Source organism: Zingiber officinale, chromosome 9B, assembly GCF_018446385.1.
Source record: "Zingiber officinale cultivar Zhangliang chromosome 9B, Zo_v1.1, whole genome shotgun sequence".
Classification (NCBI taxonomy): domain Eukaryota; kingdom Viridiplantae; phylum Streptophyta; class Magnoliopsida; order Zingiberales; family Zingiberaceae; genus Zingiber; species Zingiber officinale.
In genome coordinates, this window is record NC_056003.1 from 34,114,467 (window position 1) to 34,131,763 (window position 17,297).

At 37.7% G+C, this 17,297-nt stretch overlaps 1 non-coding gene across 1 annotated transcript; it reads left to right on the top strand.

The window, feature by feature from the left end:
- Window positions 1–8,008: 8,008 nt before the first annotated feature.
- Window positions 8,009–8,114, top strand: LOC122025863. Its single transcript, XR_006123887.1, has one exon. It is a non-coding gene; the product is annotated as a small nucleolar RNA R71 (small nucleolar RNA).
- Window positions 8,115–17,297: the final 9,183 nt, after the last annotated feature.

A 17,297-nucleotide genomic window follows, 5' to 3' on the forward strand; every position in this document is an offset into this window, starting at 1 on the left:
GTATCTCAAATAGTTGTCTATAAAATAGATGAAATATTTGAAACAACCTCTTGCCTGGATGCTCATAGGATCACACAAATCAGAATGAACTAATTCCAATATATTTTTGACTCCATACCCCTTAGACTTAAAAGCTTCTTGGTTATTTTTCCTTCCAAGTAAGACTCATAGGTTGGAAAGATTTCCACTACTAATGAACCCAAAAGTTCATCAGCTACCAATGAATCCTACTCAAGTTAATATAACCTAGCCTTAGAAGCTAAAGATATAATTGGTTCATTTTCGAAGGTTACTTTCTCTTAAAGTTAGAAGATGTGTTACTAATTTCCATTTGTTGCATAGTGAGAGTTATTGGATTTATAAATTACCAACCAACGTACCAGAACAGATAACTTTCCTCTTTTTCTTAATAACAACTTTGTTATTAAAAGAGGCAGAATATCAAGTTCTTTGAATAGTTTAGAAACTGAAAACTAGTTCTTTCTAAACTTGGTGCGTAAAGACAATTACTCAAAAATCCATGTTTTGTTCTTATCAAAAGATAAACATCTCCCACTGCAACAGTTACCATTTTTACAATAGTGCCCATGTGGACGGTGTTTTAATTTTCATTTAGTTGCCGGGTTTCCTGGAACCCTGCAATGATTAATGGCATCTGTATCTACACTCCAGGTTCTGGTAGATAACACCACTAAACATGTTTCAACTAATGAATTAAATACACCTATATTGTTCTTAGTTCTAAGAAGACAGTCTACCTTAATGTCCAAGTCCTATTTCCAATCATTACAATTGGGATTACTAAGTCTTTCTTATAGTATGACTACTAGGGGATTGACAAACATTTTAAATCCTAAGAATCACAAAAATACTTGGTCAAGATCAACTCCTTAAAAATCCCCATGAATTTTGTATGCCACGATAGTGTGGACGTATACAAAATCGAAGAGGAGATTTTATTCATTAATTTTATTATCTCGTCAACTTTACTTTATGACGAATAAAATTAATAGTTGATCTGTCTTTAATCAAATATTTGGTCAAAAACTTTTGAATTTAAAAAAAAATTGATTCCTCAAACAATATTATTTAAATTCACCAACACCTCAAACACCGTGAATTTTGCATGCCACGTTAGTGTGGACATATACAAATTCAACATTTGTAAAAGGAGGGTTTTAACCCATTAATTTTATTATCTTGTCAACCTAACTTTTTGACAAATAAAATTAATAGTTGGTATCATTTGGTCACACAAATAATAGCAGTAACTCCGATGGGGAGGATACTATTAGATGTGTCTAAGTGTATACCATTACTTGACACTAAGTCCATTAATAAGATTATGCCCCTTCCGTTGGGGAAGATCACACGCTCTTAATTAACTTCCTATAGTCATCCAAAAATGGAAGTCTATTCTAGTGATCCACAAACAAGCTCATCCGTTATGGAGGAAGGCACTCAGAGCCAACGCGCAAGCTTGTTTGCATCACTTACAAACCAGTAATGGAGACCACGGGATTTACTTAAAAATCCCTCTCCCACTTAGTTATTTATAAATGAGGAATTTTAACTATGCTAGCCTACTAAATATGTAAACTAACATGCACACACAGCACAATATAAAAGCAATAAATAGAAAATCTAATTTTCAACTATTATGGCTTTTATCTCTTGTTGTCCTCCGTGTGTTGTCATCCCAAGCTCCTGCCATATTTGGCCACTGCCACCGGGTCTAGCTGTCGCATCCATCTTGCTCCTAGTTCCGCTGCGCCTCTGGTCCTTAGAAAGTTCCACGCTTTGCAAGATTCGATCCGCGACATAAATAGAATTTTACATTTTGATCCTATAATCCTCGAAGGAATGTACATGTAAACTAGATCGAACATAAAATAAAATTTACATCCATCGATCCTATATTCCATAAAAGGAATGTACATGTAACTAGATCAAAAATAAAATCCTAATAAAACTAAATACAGCTCCTGCTGTATTTTATAATACAATCATGCACACACAATAAAATGCCCTTGACATGTCTAAGGGTCCAATCACACACATAATAACTATAAGCCATAATAGTTGGATCCCGCATCCACAAAGTTAGCACATCCTACTATTAACCTGCCTAAATTATGTATGACATGTGCATAATTAAACTAATACCAAATACACAGAGGCAAAACCCTAGCTCTGATACCAATTGTTGGTTGCTACTCAGAAAACCTAGAGGTTCCACTGTACAAAAATTTTGTACAAAGGTCTGAACCTTTTCCTAGCTACCATGTGTTCTTTTAAATTAAATTTTGGATCGCCTGCGGAACTTAACACGTTTGATCCAAAACTTAATCTATTCGTTCTTTTAGGTTTTGACTTGGGTCTCCTGCGGAACTTAACACGTTCGACCCAAATCACCTTAAGTTATTAATTCCATTAAATATTAATTTCCATAATTGGTTCCCAGTACTGACGTGGCGAGGCACATGACCTTCTTGGATATGGGAGCAACCACCACCGACTAGACAAAACCTTTTATGGAAAGCTAATATTTAATTTCTTAAAATAACTTTAGGTTAACCGAAAATAACAATCAAATCACAAGGGAAAGAAAAACAAAAGAACACTATATCGAAAACAAATTCGAAACTCTAGAATCGTATGCCTCTTGTATTTAGTATTATTTCCAAAAATAACTAGTATGATGCGGAAACAAAAATTACTAGTTATACCTTTTAGAAAGACCTCTTGATCTTCTACCATATTCCTCTTCTAACCTCGGACGTTGTGTGGGCAACGATCTTCCGAGATGAGAACCACCAAGCACCTTCTTCTTCCTTACAAGTTTCGGCCATCAAAACTTCTCCTAGGATGAAGAGGTTCGGCCACCACCACCATGCTCCAAGGGATGCTAGAAAAGAGGTTTCTTTTCTCTCCTTCTTCTCCTTCTTAAATCCGGCCACCAAAGCTATCTCCACCATGAGAAGGTTTCGGCCACACAAAGGAGAGGAGAGGAAAGAAAGGGCCGGCCACACCCAAGGAGAAAAGAGAGGAAAAATAGAATAGAGTCGTTAGCCTTGAAGCCTCCTCTACCCCCTCTTTTATAATCCTTGGTCTTGGCAAATAAGAAAAATTTAATAAAAACTTCCTTAATTCTTTTGCCATTGAAAAGGAAAATTTATTTAATTAAAATAATTTTCTCTTTTCAAATTATAATGGCCGGCCACTCTTCTCCCCAAAACAAGGAGAGTTTTAATTAAAACAAAAATTAAAACTTCCTAATTTATTTCTAGAAATTTATAAAAATTTCTCCAATAATTTTAATCCCTTCATGATTGGTTAATAAAAAAAAATTTATAAATTAAAATCTTTCTTTTAAACATGTGGATAATTTCCAAAAATGAAAGTTATCTCTAAAAATTAAAATCTCCTTTCAATCTACAAATAAGGAAAGATATTAAATCTTTTCTTAATCTTTTGTAGAAACTAATAAAAGAGAATTTTTAATTTTTAAACTTTCTTTTAAATCATGAATATAATTAAAAGGAAAGTTTTTACCAAAATTAAAATCAACCTTTTAATCTACAAATAAGGAAAGAGATTTTAACTCTTCTCTTAATCTTTTGTAGAATCTTATAAAAGGAAGGATTTAAATTTTTAAACTCTCTTTTAAATTATATTATCCACATAAGAAAAATTTTAAAATTAAAATTCCTTTTTATTTTAATAGGGACGACCACATGAATTCACCCATGAACATACCCATGGCCGGCCCTAGCTTGGTCTCCAAGCTAGCTTGGCCGGCCCCTATAGGATGGGTAAGAAGGTGGGTATAGGTGGGTATAGTACTCTATAATTAAGAGGCTACGATAGGGACCGAGAGGAGGAATTGGTTTTGGTCTCCCGATAAAATTAAGCATCCCGTGCTCGCCCCGAACACACAACTTAATTTTATCAATAATAATTCATTCCACTAGAGAACTATTATTGAACTACCGCACCAATCCCAAATTACATTTTGGGCTCCTTCTTATTATGAGTGTGTTAGTCTCCCTGTATTTAAGATAACAAATGTCCACTAATTAAGTAAGTTACTGACAACTCACTTAATTAATATCTAGCTCCAAGAGTAGTACCACTCAACTTCATCGTCATGTCAGACTAAGTCCACCTGCAGGGTTTAACATGATAATCCTTATGAGCACCTCTTGGGGACATTCTCAACCTAGATTACTAGGACACAGTTTCCTTCTTTAATCAACAACACACACTATAAGTGATATCATTTCCCAACTTATCGAGCTTATTGATTCATCGAACTAAATCTCACCCATTGATAAATTAAAGAAATAAATATCAAATATATGTGCTTGTTATTATATTAGGATTAAGAGCACACACTTCCATAATAACCGAGGTCTTTGTTTCTTTATAAAGTCAGTATAAAAGAAACGACCTCAAATGATCCTACTCAATACACTCTAAGTGTACTAGTGTAATTATATAGTTAAGATAAACTAACACCTAATTACACTACGACCTTCCAATGGTTTGTTCCTTTCCATCATGGTCGTGAGCCACTGTTTATAATTTATAAGGAACCGATAACATGATCTTCTGTGTGTGACACCACACACCATGTTATCTACAATATAAATTAATTGAGCAACTATATTTATCATAAATGTAGACATTTGACCAATGTGATTCTTATTTCTAGATAAATGTTCATACCAAAAGCTAGGCTTTTAGTATACACTCTAACAGGCACGACCGTGTGCTACCTGGCCATTGGGAAGTTGACACGGCCGTGTGGCTCACACGACCATGGCTTGATTTACCTCTGGTGGGGGAGCACGACCATGCCATTTGGAACGGCCAAAATATGCTAATGGCCACACAACCGTGTGACCTACACATCCCAAGCTCCTGTGTGCTTTTTAGCTCCATTTTTGCTCCAAATTGCGTCCTATCAATCAAAACAAGCAAAGAGTAGATGTTCGAACAAAAGAAGTAGAAATATAACATTACAATGAAATAGGGTGTAACAAACATAGATTATTCTAATGAAATATAAGTAGATGCGTGTCAAAGTATGCATAAAAGTGTATATAATCTACACACATCACACCCCCAGACTTAAACCATTGCTTGTCCTCAAGCAAAAGCTACAATCTAGATTCATGTGGTTAAATAGTGCATCATAATCTCTAACAAGTCAATCTAATCCTATCAAATGATTTCAGTAGTGAGCAAGATACAAAAGTAGTTTGAGTATGACCTAAGTAGTAGTCCTCCGTGCTCAGTGCGATAGTGGCCTATGTTTATCAAGTTTCAATCCCTAAGCCTAGTTAAGTCGTTATAGAACTGTATTCCTTATGCTCTCAGCGATAGGTACTTACCTGCCACACACTTGGTTCATCCTTCTCAATCTACCCAAGGTCTCAAAGGCGTGCTCGATATCAAGAGAAACATAGCAGTTATTTTTCCAATAACCTAACTCGGTCTTAAAGGGGTAACTTGCTAGTTTCCACTCACGACAACTGTTTTTTATATCCCTTATTCATTTTTTTCTTTTTTCATCATTATTTTTAATTGATTGCAATATGCAATACTTGAACACAAATGCATATAAGTGCAAATGTTGGGATATTTTGATTTTTCTAAATGAGTTGACATGATTCGAGCATCATCAAGTAACCAAAATGTAGTTTGAGAAATCACCATGAAAACACTAGTACTAATCAAGTTCTATGAATCATGACTATTTTCAAAGTTTTCTACCACCAAAACTAGGTAAAGTGTATAAAGGTCTTAAAACAAGGCCAATACTTAAACTCTTATAGTAAAGACATTGCTCACTTCATGTTATCATAGATAGAAAAAGATAGATCACTAAACATAGTAGTACCATAAGTAACCAATAAACCACATATAATCTAGAATAAATGTGCTAGTGTTTTACATTAAGGAACAAACAATCATGATGTGATGTAAGATGCAACTAGCAAAAATTTTATTATGCAACAAGAAATGTGCAAAAACTAAGGAACATGAAAACTATACTAAGCCCAAACATCCCCAGACTTAAAATTTTCATTGTCCCAATGAAAACTAGAAATGATATATGGAGGAGGTTTTATGGAGTTTAGAGAAGTTACCAAGTGATGAGCTCCAAATGGTTTACATTCATATTTTTGAAAATACTCCTCTATCCAATGCTCACATTCCTCCACAACTTTAAAATCTACAAAACAATAATAGACAAGAAAAATTAAGTAGAGGATATGAGTTATTATGAAGAAAGAAATGAGAATAAGAAAGAAATAAAGACATAAAGAAAACAAGAAAGAAGAACTTGGGTTGCCTCCCAAGAAGCGCTTGTTTAAGGTCATTAGCTCGACCACCTCATTAGATTCATCTAAATCTCACTCTTAAAAGGGTAAGATATTTCAATACCCTCCTACCAAGGGCTCTTATTATGGAGAGAGCTTTCAATATTGGAGTTAAAAAATGAAGTATCGCTCTCTCCATCTTCGTCTTCTTTGAAATATTTTCAAGTGGTCGAAGACGGTTCAGATTGAGCTTCCAAATATCGGCCTCATGAAAATCTGCACACTCAGAAGAAATACAAATATCCCATATACATGTTAAATAAGATAGAACCAAAACCATATTAAGATAAGCAGAATAAGAAATAAAAACTAAATCACATCCAATAAAGTCAAATATAGGTACCTTTATAAAATTTTCTAAAAGATCACAAGAAGTACTAACCTTACTTTGCTGAGAGATACCTGAAAGTTCTAAACATGTGGATGTGACTTCCTCTGAATCAAATGATGGTTCTAGCTCTGGCCCAGGTATTGGTTCTACCAAAGGTGGTGATTCTTGAGACTCTGCCAACTCTGCATAAGTCCCTACACATTGGTCCACAGTATGTTCAATCTTTGCAACTCTCATAATCTCTAAGGGCTGTGTGGACAAAGGAGGTGATTCTTGAGATGCTGCTTCCACAACATAGCTCTCTACACATTCTTTCATATCATCATCATCAACACAAGCATCAAAAAATAAACCAACATCTATATTTTCAGCAGGAGAATCAGCTATAGGAGGATCAATAACTTCACTTGCAGTTTTAAGTTGATCTACCACATCACATTCATCATCTGAAAATTTAATTTCACTATAATATCCTGTAAAATCTGAAGGTAGATCTGAAAACTTGTTCACCACTGCATTATCAATAAAATCCTCATCTGAAGAGTCTTCATCTTTATACACATCATGAAATCTGCACTGAACCCTACCAGTGTCATAGAATTTGCCAGGATCTTTATCTTCATTGGACCTCACTAGCCTTTGTGGAAAAAGAACCCTTAGTGAAGGGCTTAGGAAAGGTACTTCTTTTATCCCATATTCCCTTTGAGATTGAGGAAAAGATTCAACTTGCTTATTTAGTGTTGGTGTGATCAAACATTGAGGAAAAGGTACTTGTGGCCTTTGAGAACTTCCTGGAGTAATGAAACTGAGTTCATATGGTCTTCTATTATTCTTCTCCTCAATTCTAAACATGTCCTTTTTCAGAAGTTCTTCATGATTCTTGCCACTTCTCAACTTAAGATCATTATCATTTACACTAGATTTTGTCTGTGTAGGAGGAAGGTCTTCTTTGAACCATTTTGAAAATATACTATCAATCTTTGCCCCAAAATGTTTGAACTCCTCAATATGTGACTTGTGAATTTTAATATTTTTGGGTGGTTGAACTTCATTTTGTTTGATAGACTCTCTTACATTTATAGCTTGCACTTCTTGAATTTTTGAGGGAGATTCCATCCAACTTTTGTTCGACCATTCATGGAGATTCAATGCCACTTGATCAATTAATGTATATGCTTCATCTACACTCTTGTCCATAAAAGAACCTCCAGCTGATGAATCTAACAAACACTTATCTGAGAAAGAAATTCCCCTATAGAATATGTGCAGGCTCAGTCATTTTTTCAAACCATGATGAGGGTATTGTCTTTGTAGACTCTTGAATCTATCCCATGCTTCAAATAATGATTCTCCATATGCCTGAGCAAAATTTTTGATGCAATTCCTCATATAAATTATTCTACTTGGAGGGAAAAATAATTCAGAAATTGCTTCTCTAATTATTTTCAACTTGTGATGCTTTGAGGATAGAGAGAATATAACCAAGTTCATGCTTTATCCTTGATACTAAAAGGAAATTCCATTAATCGAACTGCATCCGCTGACACTCCTTCACAGTTTACCATATCACAAATCTCTAGAAATGTCTCAAGGTGCAGATAAGGACTTTCTGATACTTCTCCTCTAAATTTGTGACCTTGTATCATGAAAATTAACTCTGGGTTTAGTTGGAAACTTTCTGCTTCAATATGAGGCTGCACAATGGGAGATAAAAGTCTTGCAGAAATGGGTGCAGAGAAATCTCTTAAGGACCTGCTTGACATGTTAGTGCTCATGGTATCTAAAAAAAATTATAAGGAAAATTAAAAATGCAGAATTAAAGACAAGAAATAAAATGCATAATGAAAACAAGAAAGAAAATGTAAAAAGAAAAAAATATCTAGAGTAACTCAAATGCTAATCAACTAATGTTAATCGAAAACAGTCCCTAGCAATGACGCAAAAAACTTGTTACGCAACCGTAAGTGCACGGTTTCATCGTCAGTAATAAAAAGATATCGTATCCACAGAGACTGTTGATTAAGCACTAGTTAACATCACACGGCGAATTATCTAGACAAACGTAAGATTAGTTGGGAAAGAGAGTAAAAGAAAGAGAAGAGAAAAGAGAGAGAATGGATCTTGAGATGGAATGACCTTAGAGGATGGAGGATGATAGATTCTAGGATTTCGGTTTCCTTGTAATACTAGGCGATGTTACATAGATTGTTTAGTTTCTATCCTCTATGTTCATGCTCTTGTAGGAAGTTAGATTCATTACCGACTCTCCCCTGCAGTGGATAAGCCGGCATGATCTCCTACTCCATGTCCTATGCTACTAAATGGAAGTGATTCCTATGAAGTCCGATTAACTAGACAGCCCTGTCACGACGCCTCTCGATTATACAACATAGAAACAAACAAATACACAATAACATAGAAATATAAATAGAGATTACACTCAATCCCCTACTTCTTTGTGGAGATTTGTTTCTCCTTTCAAGGTGATACCCTAGATGTCCGTTAGCAGCGCAGTACTGTCACGACGCCCCTCGGTCATATGATCTAAGATATCCCCCCTATGGGGTTAACAATTTTACACAACTATTTGATAAAACATGCAAAAGATATATATAAGCATTCACGCACACATTTCATCAAATATGAACAAGACATCAATAAGTCATTTAATAGAAACATGACAAATCGACATAGTTTTACATCTCCATCACATTATAAATACCTCCTACATCCCAGATCTGGAGATCTACTCCATTGCAAAGAAAGAATAGCCCTAAAACATAAAGTAAAGCATACTTACAACCCTAGATGTGAGAAGAAGGGGAAGAAGAGATGCTTGCCGATGTTTCCGATGTCTTGGGGATGCTTCCTTGCTCCGGAGATGGAAGGATCATCAAGGGATGGAGGAGAATGAAGATCTAGGGTTTCCCCCTAAGGGGAGAACCCTTCCCCAAGGAGAGGGACGAAGTCCCAAACCCAAGATAAGTCAAAGAATGAGGATCTTGACCCTTTTATACCTCCTCTAAACTGCCCAGGAAAACCAGGATTACAAGGGTTCAGTAAACCGGGGTTTTCACCAATTAAACCAGGTTTTCTCGTGATTAACCCTGAAACAAAGTTGTAGCTCTTGAAATTATCTTCAATATAATACTTGAATCGAGTCCTGGCTCCAACCGAGCTGAAGGTTATGGTAGTTCAAAGTTTGGTCTGCAGTCTGGGCGGAGGTCCAGATGAACCCACAGTTGGGAAGCACAGCCGTGCCATTTATCACAGGTAAACAATGTTATCTCTCTGTTGGATCTGAAGAAAAATTGTAGATCTTGAAGTTAGCTACGTTTCAGTATAAAGATCAGCCCAAAACTCCAATCGAACGTAAAGTTATGGCCATTTTATGATCAGTTTGCAGTCTGCCTAGAATTCAGCACAGCTCTGTTTGGCGTGGCACGACCCCATATTCTTCGTCACACGGCCGTGTGGAATCCACACGGCCTCACCCGACTTCCTCATAGGTTGAGTCACACGGCCGTGTAGCTGACACGGCCGTGACCTTCTTTTCTGCCAAAGTCACACAGCCGTGTGGATTCACACGACCATGGCCTTCCTTGCCTCTGGAAAGTTGGCACAGCCGTGCCATTTGGCATGGCCGTGTGCTTCCTGGCCACGGGGAAGTTGACACGGTTGTGTGGCTCACACGGCCGTGGATTGATTTTCCTCTGGTGGGGTAGCACGGCCGTGTCATTTGGCACGACCAGAACATGCTAATGGCCACACGGCCGTGTGGCCTACACGACCCAAGCTCCTGTGTGCGTTTTAGCTCCATTTTTGCTCCAAATCGCATCCTATCAATCAAAACAAGCAAAGAGTAGATCTCCGAATAAAAGAAGTAGAAATATGACATTACAATGAAATAGGGTGTAACAAACATAGATTATTCTAATGAAATACAAGTAGATGTACGTCAAAGTATGCATAAAAGTGTATATAATCTACGCACATCATAACCCTAGGCTCCCTTCACCTAAACTTCTCCTAGAGCTAGGATTTCTTGTAAAGATTAACTTCTTCCCCTTTGCTAATAAATGAGCAATTGCTCTCCCTTCACCTAAGCTCTCCCTTGAGTTAGGATTTCTTGTAAAGGTGTGTAGGTTTCCCACTTCAACCCAACACTTCTTCCCTTTTGCCACACATCAAAAAGACTTCCAACAATATCTCAATTATTGGACTCTTTGACCTCTAATGACCACAATTATCATATATTAACCCCATAAGGTTACATACATGTTCACCATCTTTTTGGTCATTTTTTATTATTAGAAAACACTTCCAGTCTGTATCAGTCGACTGCCATTGACCTCGGGCTTACAGAAATATTCTGTGCTAAAAAATACTATTACCAATCGACTGGTATCTGTACCAGTCGACTAGTACTCTAGTTTAGCAAAAATCAGTCTTTCTGATCCACTTTCAAAAATGCACCAAAAATTTCATAGACCTCTAAAAATTTTAAATTTTGTGGAGAGGTCTATTTTACCAATGTATACTCGGAAAAAATATATTTATCACAAATCTCAAGATTGATATAAAATTTAAAACTAGCTAAATGGTTCAATTGAACCTTGACCTAAAGTCCTAGTTTTGGCTTCCTCTTGATGTATCTATCCATACTAAACCATAATGTATTCCTAGCATTAGTTTATATTACATCTATACATCAAAAATCAATTTTCAAGCAATATGAATCCAAATCATATTTTCATGCATGAAACTCAATCCAATTGTGCCAATTTCTTAGGTTTGAGACTCAAGTCCGTCTCTAAAATCCTTTGGCACATTCCATAGATCTTTTAGACTCTCAAGTAATACCCACTTGAGATCCATTTACCATTTGTCCCAAAGACTCTTTGAGCTCCCCTAAAACTCTTAACTTTAGCCACCTCCCTAGGTGACTCATCTATTATGACTAGGCCACTTTGGTGCACCTTGGGTGACACTTACCTTGTCTTTAGTTAATTTCTTCTTGTCCTTAACCTTAGACACCTTATCCTTGCCATAAACATATGCAACCCTAGCATATTTCTTCTTATTGGCTTTGTATGATACTCCCTTATCCTTGGTCACTCCTCCCTTACCAATGTCATGTGCCACCCTAGTACTTGACCTCCTTTTGGTTTTAGAGGGACCCAATTTGACATTTTTGGATCTTTGACTATCCAAATACATGTCAAGTCCTTTAGATCCAATAATGAACCTATCCAGGACTTTTTCCATTTCCTCAAGCCTTAACTTTAAGACTTGATTTTCCAACTCTAGGATTCTAACCCTAGAGTCAACTTATCCACCTTGGACATTCCTAGATTTACCCACCTTCCTAGGCATATGTCTCCCATTCTTGGGATTAATACCTAGATTTTCACCCACTTTCCTTCCCTTAGGTAAAGTGGTTTGGGTCTTATTATGTCTAACCTTAGTACATGATTTCCTAGGATTATCTATAGTGTTGACCCTATTCCTATCATTATACCTAAATCCATAATTATGAATGGGTACATAATTTTTATTTTTTCTAACAAGCATGTAGAAATCTAAATTTGGATTAAACTTTAAACTAGGGATTACCTTCCCTTTTATCTTTGGAGCTCTCCCTTGACTTGAGCTCCTCTTCTTTTCTCATTTTTTCAATTATACAAATTTCTCGAGCTCTCCTCTCCTTGGGCACTTAGTATAGTTGTGACTATACTCACCACACGTGAAGTATCTAATATGCTTCTTCTCTTTCTTCTTCCTACAACTTACATTAGTTAAATCAATCTTAGTGAGTTTAGGGTTTACCACCCTTATCTTTTGGAGCGATGGTCACCTACTTTTGTAGTACCCCGTCTTACCACACTCAAAGCATTTGATGTGGCTCTTCCTGCTCTTCTCGGTGGATGAGGTGGAGGGTTGAGATTCCAAGATCTCTTCTTCCTTGGATGGATCCTCTTCCTCTTTACTCGAAGATGTGGATGATTCCACTTCCTCTTCCCTTGAAGATGTTACTTCCTCATCTTCCTTCTTCTTCTCGGGTGTTGACAATGTGTCAACATATGATTGATCATTCCTTTAGACCAATGAACCCTTCTCCTTGGGTTCCTCCACTCTTTGGAGTTGTGTAGTATCTGCATGGAGTGCAATCACCTTGCTCCAAAGCTCATGAGCGCTCTTGTACTCACCTACATTCGATACCACATTAAGAGGTAATAAATCAATTAAAATTCTAGTCACCTCCTTATCTGTCTCCGCTTGCTCCATTTGCTCCTTGGTCCAATATTGAGGTCGAAGATACTTCCCCTTCTTGTCCATCAGAGCTTCGAATAGAACTTCCAATGCGGTCCAATGGCCCTAATCTATTTAGAACCAAGTCTATAACCGCTTCCTCCAATACTCGAAATCATCTCGATCGTATGGAGGTGCGATTTGGATATCCTATCCTAGAGGTCCTTCGGACTCTATCTTCCTCTAGAGCTTTGCTCCCTCAGCAATTAGTCCATAGAAGATCGACCCGCTTTGATATCACTTATTAGGACCATTGCCACCGGCTAGAGGGGGGTGAATAGCCGATCACCCACTTCGATCGCTTCCTACAATTGTTAGTATGCAGCGAAATACAAAACAACTAACAAATAGAAAGACAACCCCAATGACACATTTGTTTAAGGTGGACGATCCCGATCCGTCGGTGGATGACTCCCCAAAAAACTCTAGTTAGCTCAAACCTCCTTCTTGGTGGAGAAACCTTACCACAACCTTGATCCAAACACTCTTTTATCATAAGAGAAGCTTGGAGCACTTATGAGACTTCTAATAGATTTTAACCAAGTCTATTTCATCAACCATGGCCAAGTACCTTGAGCACTCTTAAATAGAGCTCAGGAGAAAACATAAATTGTGTTTCCTGCCACCAATGAACTAGTGCATACACCAGTCGACTGGTCCTTTAAGTGAAGCCAATTGTTGTTGTCACGCTCCCAAAGGAGTCTCTGCCAGACAAAAATCCAGCAGCATCTCCCCTGTACCGGTGACAATCTGAAGCATCCATACAAGCAAAATACATCAGCCACATGCGGCTGGAATATTTATATACACAACCACGCAGTTATAATAACAACCCACTCGGCTGGAATGAAACAATCACAACCACGCAGTTATATATAAAACAGCCTACACGGCTGTACTAAAACACAGCGGAAAAACGAAGGAAAGCCCACACAACACAAATAAATACAATGCATGCCGGTACGACTTAAACACAAATACAACACCAAAACCATAAGATAGCCACATGGCTATACACAAATACAATGCCAAAAATAAGAAAAAAATATACAAAAGAAAACAAGCACGGTCTTCGGATGTGACGTAGGACCCAGCAGACAGGATACTCCGAGCGACACCAACCATCTACAGGCTACTTGAAAACATAAATGTATACATGCGGTGGTGAGTATAGGTAACTCAGCGGGTAATAGAAAAGACAGTGCACGGTCTATAAATAAAACATGGAGATCAAAAGTATATAATCTCAGTAGGGAATAAAGAACATGATCATACTATCATAATCAATGCACCTAAACATAACTGACATAATAACCTGACATATAAACTGTAACAAACCACAACTAACATAATGACAGATACATACCCAATCTGGAATCGACACATGGTACAATGATCAGTAAACTCACCGGATCTGCAACAGACGTACCCATGACACCTGTGCAATATAAATACAACTGCATATACATGTAAAATAAATGACATGTATGCAGCATGGCAACCAAATGCAACAACCATATCTCAATCAAGTGCAACAACGACAATCACATGCAACTAGTATCTACTAGGCATGTATACAAATGCAGATGCACCGTGCATCAAATGCAAGAATAATAACTGGGTATGCATGCTCTATGGTCACCCCGACACCTCTCCAGACACCACGACCCTAGTATGGCCGAGAGGCTTGGGTCCGTGACAACCGTACAAGCCTCATACTCCAAACTGCTACAAAGCAGCTGAGGCAAACGGAATGCCAAGTAGTTATCTAACTACAAAGCATCAGGGTCCCTGACTGCTCACAATGCCGGATCTCACTAAACCTCATGACCAGGTGGCACGACAGGACGAGCGACAACTACTCCAACTACCACTACCCATGAGTGGCCGAGTGTGCGGCGCTAAACCAAACCGATGACTCTCTCACCCACAAGGGAGACAATGGTCATCAGATGCAATGAATGATGAACATGATATATATATATATATATATATATATATATATATATAATCATCATCCATGCAACACCCCAAACCTTATAAATACCTCCAACATGAATATAATCATCATGATACCTTCACGTATCCCACCAAACATATGTACACACTACACATGTATAATCAACCCAAAATCTCCAATAATCCCACCAGACACATGTACACCAAATATAAGCACAATCAACATGTATCCTCCAGTAAAAACCTAACAGACATGTGTATATACCGCAAACATACAATCAATACAACTCCTCCAAAAGTACATGACAAATACGTATGTACACACCACATGTAAATGCACGGTCAACAAGATGACTCCTATAACACATACCCACCTATGTACAGTCCACATCATATACCCAATCAGCATGGGAATACCAACCGCCAAATAATCCCTATAAGACATACTCTACACGTGTAATCACAACAGAGTAGATATCAAGAGTGGAGACTATATATAAATTAAATAGATCATCACAAGGGTCAAGCATAAGTATCATGCAGGAACAACAGCAACCGATCATGATATAAGATAAAGCAGCCTAATTCATCCAATAATAACCATGCACTAAGTTTCAAAGAAACTATAAAGAAGCCAAGGAAGAAATACCCGCCTTTATCTGTCGACCGTATTAGATAATCCAATCCCACGTCGAGGTGCTCGTCCCGAACCCAAGTCCTGTGATCACATAATATATTTAGCTAATTACATACGAAGTAATTAACTAAACAACTTCTCCCCACCTAATTAGAATAACCCTAATCAAACATGATTATGGATTAATCCCCCAATTAACCTTAACCATAATACAACCTAATTAGATTAGGTTATACATGATACATCTCCAAAACTCCTCTAAATCAACACCTCATTTAATCCAATAATAAATCTATTCTCTTAATTACCAACCCACCACATAATGATATCAACCATAAAACCTATCATAAGCACAAATCTCCATCATAAATCCACATCCATCAATTAATCCAATCAAAACTCCTCATGAATTAATCCAATTCAATTAGTTAACTCTTCTTGTTAACATGCTTCAATTATCCAACCCATAACTCATCCAATCCAAAAATCCATAATCTAATATCAATATGAGTTAAATCAATACATCTACTCACCACTTATAATCTAAGCAAGCATAAGACCCTAGATTCCTTAGAAAACCTAATTTAGCATCATACTAATGAGAATACCATAGGTACATCACTAGAAAACACTCACCTTGAGGTATGGCAACAAATCCAGTAGCTCAACAACACTATGATCCCCTGTCCAAAAACTACAAGAGCATACACACATACTTATCTTTCCAAGATCAGTCCAGGAAATAATTGCACAGTAATGAATTTGCTGGAACCCTAATCAACAGTCCAAAACTTACCTCCATAGACCCTTTCCTGGATTGATCCCTTAACTTATTGATTTAGGATTGCCCAAATTGGTATTTGATTGGTCCTGTGGTGGGTGGCTGGAGATTATTTGCCGATGATCTGTACCAATTAGAGCTACAAAACCGACAACCAACAATCCCAACATTCTAGCTCATAGAATGGAAATTAGGTCTTAATCATTCAAATTCGTGGCAAATCTTACCTCAGTTCAGCGTACTAGATCCCCCAACCACCAATTGATTGGCCGACGATAGTGAGGAAGAAGAACAAGGTGGTGCTGATCCCGGCTAAGGCTAGGCTCCAATAAATATAGTCAACACTCCGGTGGAAAGAGATGGCGTTGGACCTCCCTGATCCAAGATCCGATGATGAGGAGAGCAATGGATCTCCTTAATCCAAGATTCGGTGATGGGCAGCGATCGGCACCCACGAGATCGAGAGAAAGGAGGGGTTGTGTCGGCAGTGAAGAAGAGAAGATAATCGGGGTAGCTCGGAGACGATGATGGCAGCATTGTAAGGAAGGATTTGCGTCGGTGACCATGATCTAGGGCTCGAATCTCCCCTCTTCCGACCGAGAAGTTTCCCACACAGAATGGCCGCCGGACGAACTCTATCGCCGAAGGAGAAGAGGCTCTGCTGCCGGCGATCAACTCCTTGTGGCGTTGGCGGCAACGTCGCGCGAGAATGGGGATCGGGGAAGAATAGGTCGTGAGAGAGAGAAGGAAGAGAAAGGGTCGGGTTGAGGAGAATGATTCGGGAATTTAGGATTATAACTTAGGTTAGATTAATTAATGTCTAAGTCCATTCTCAAATCAACTCCTACTTAAATGGGTATTCCAAATCAACCTCCTTTGTACCCC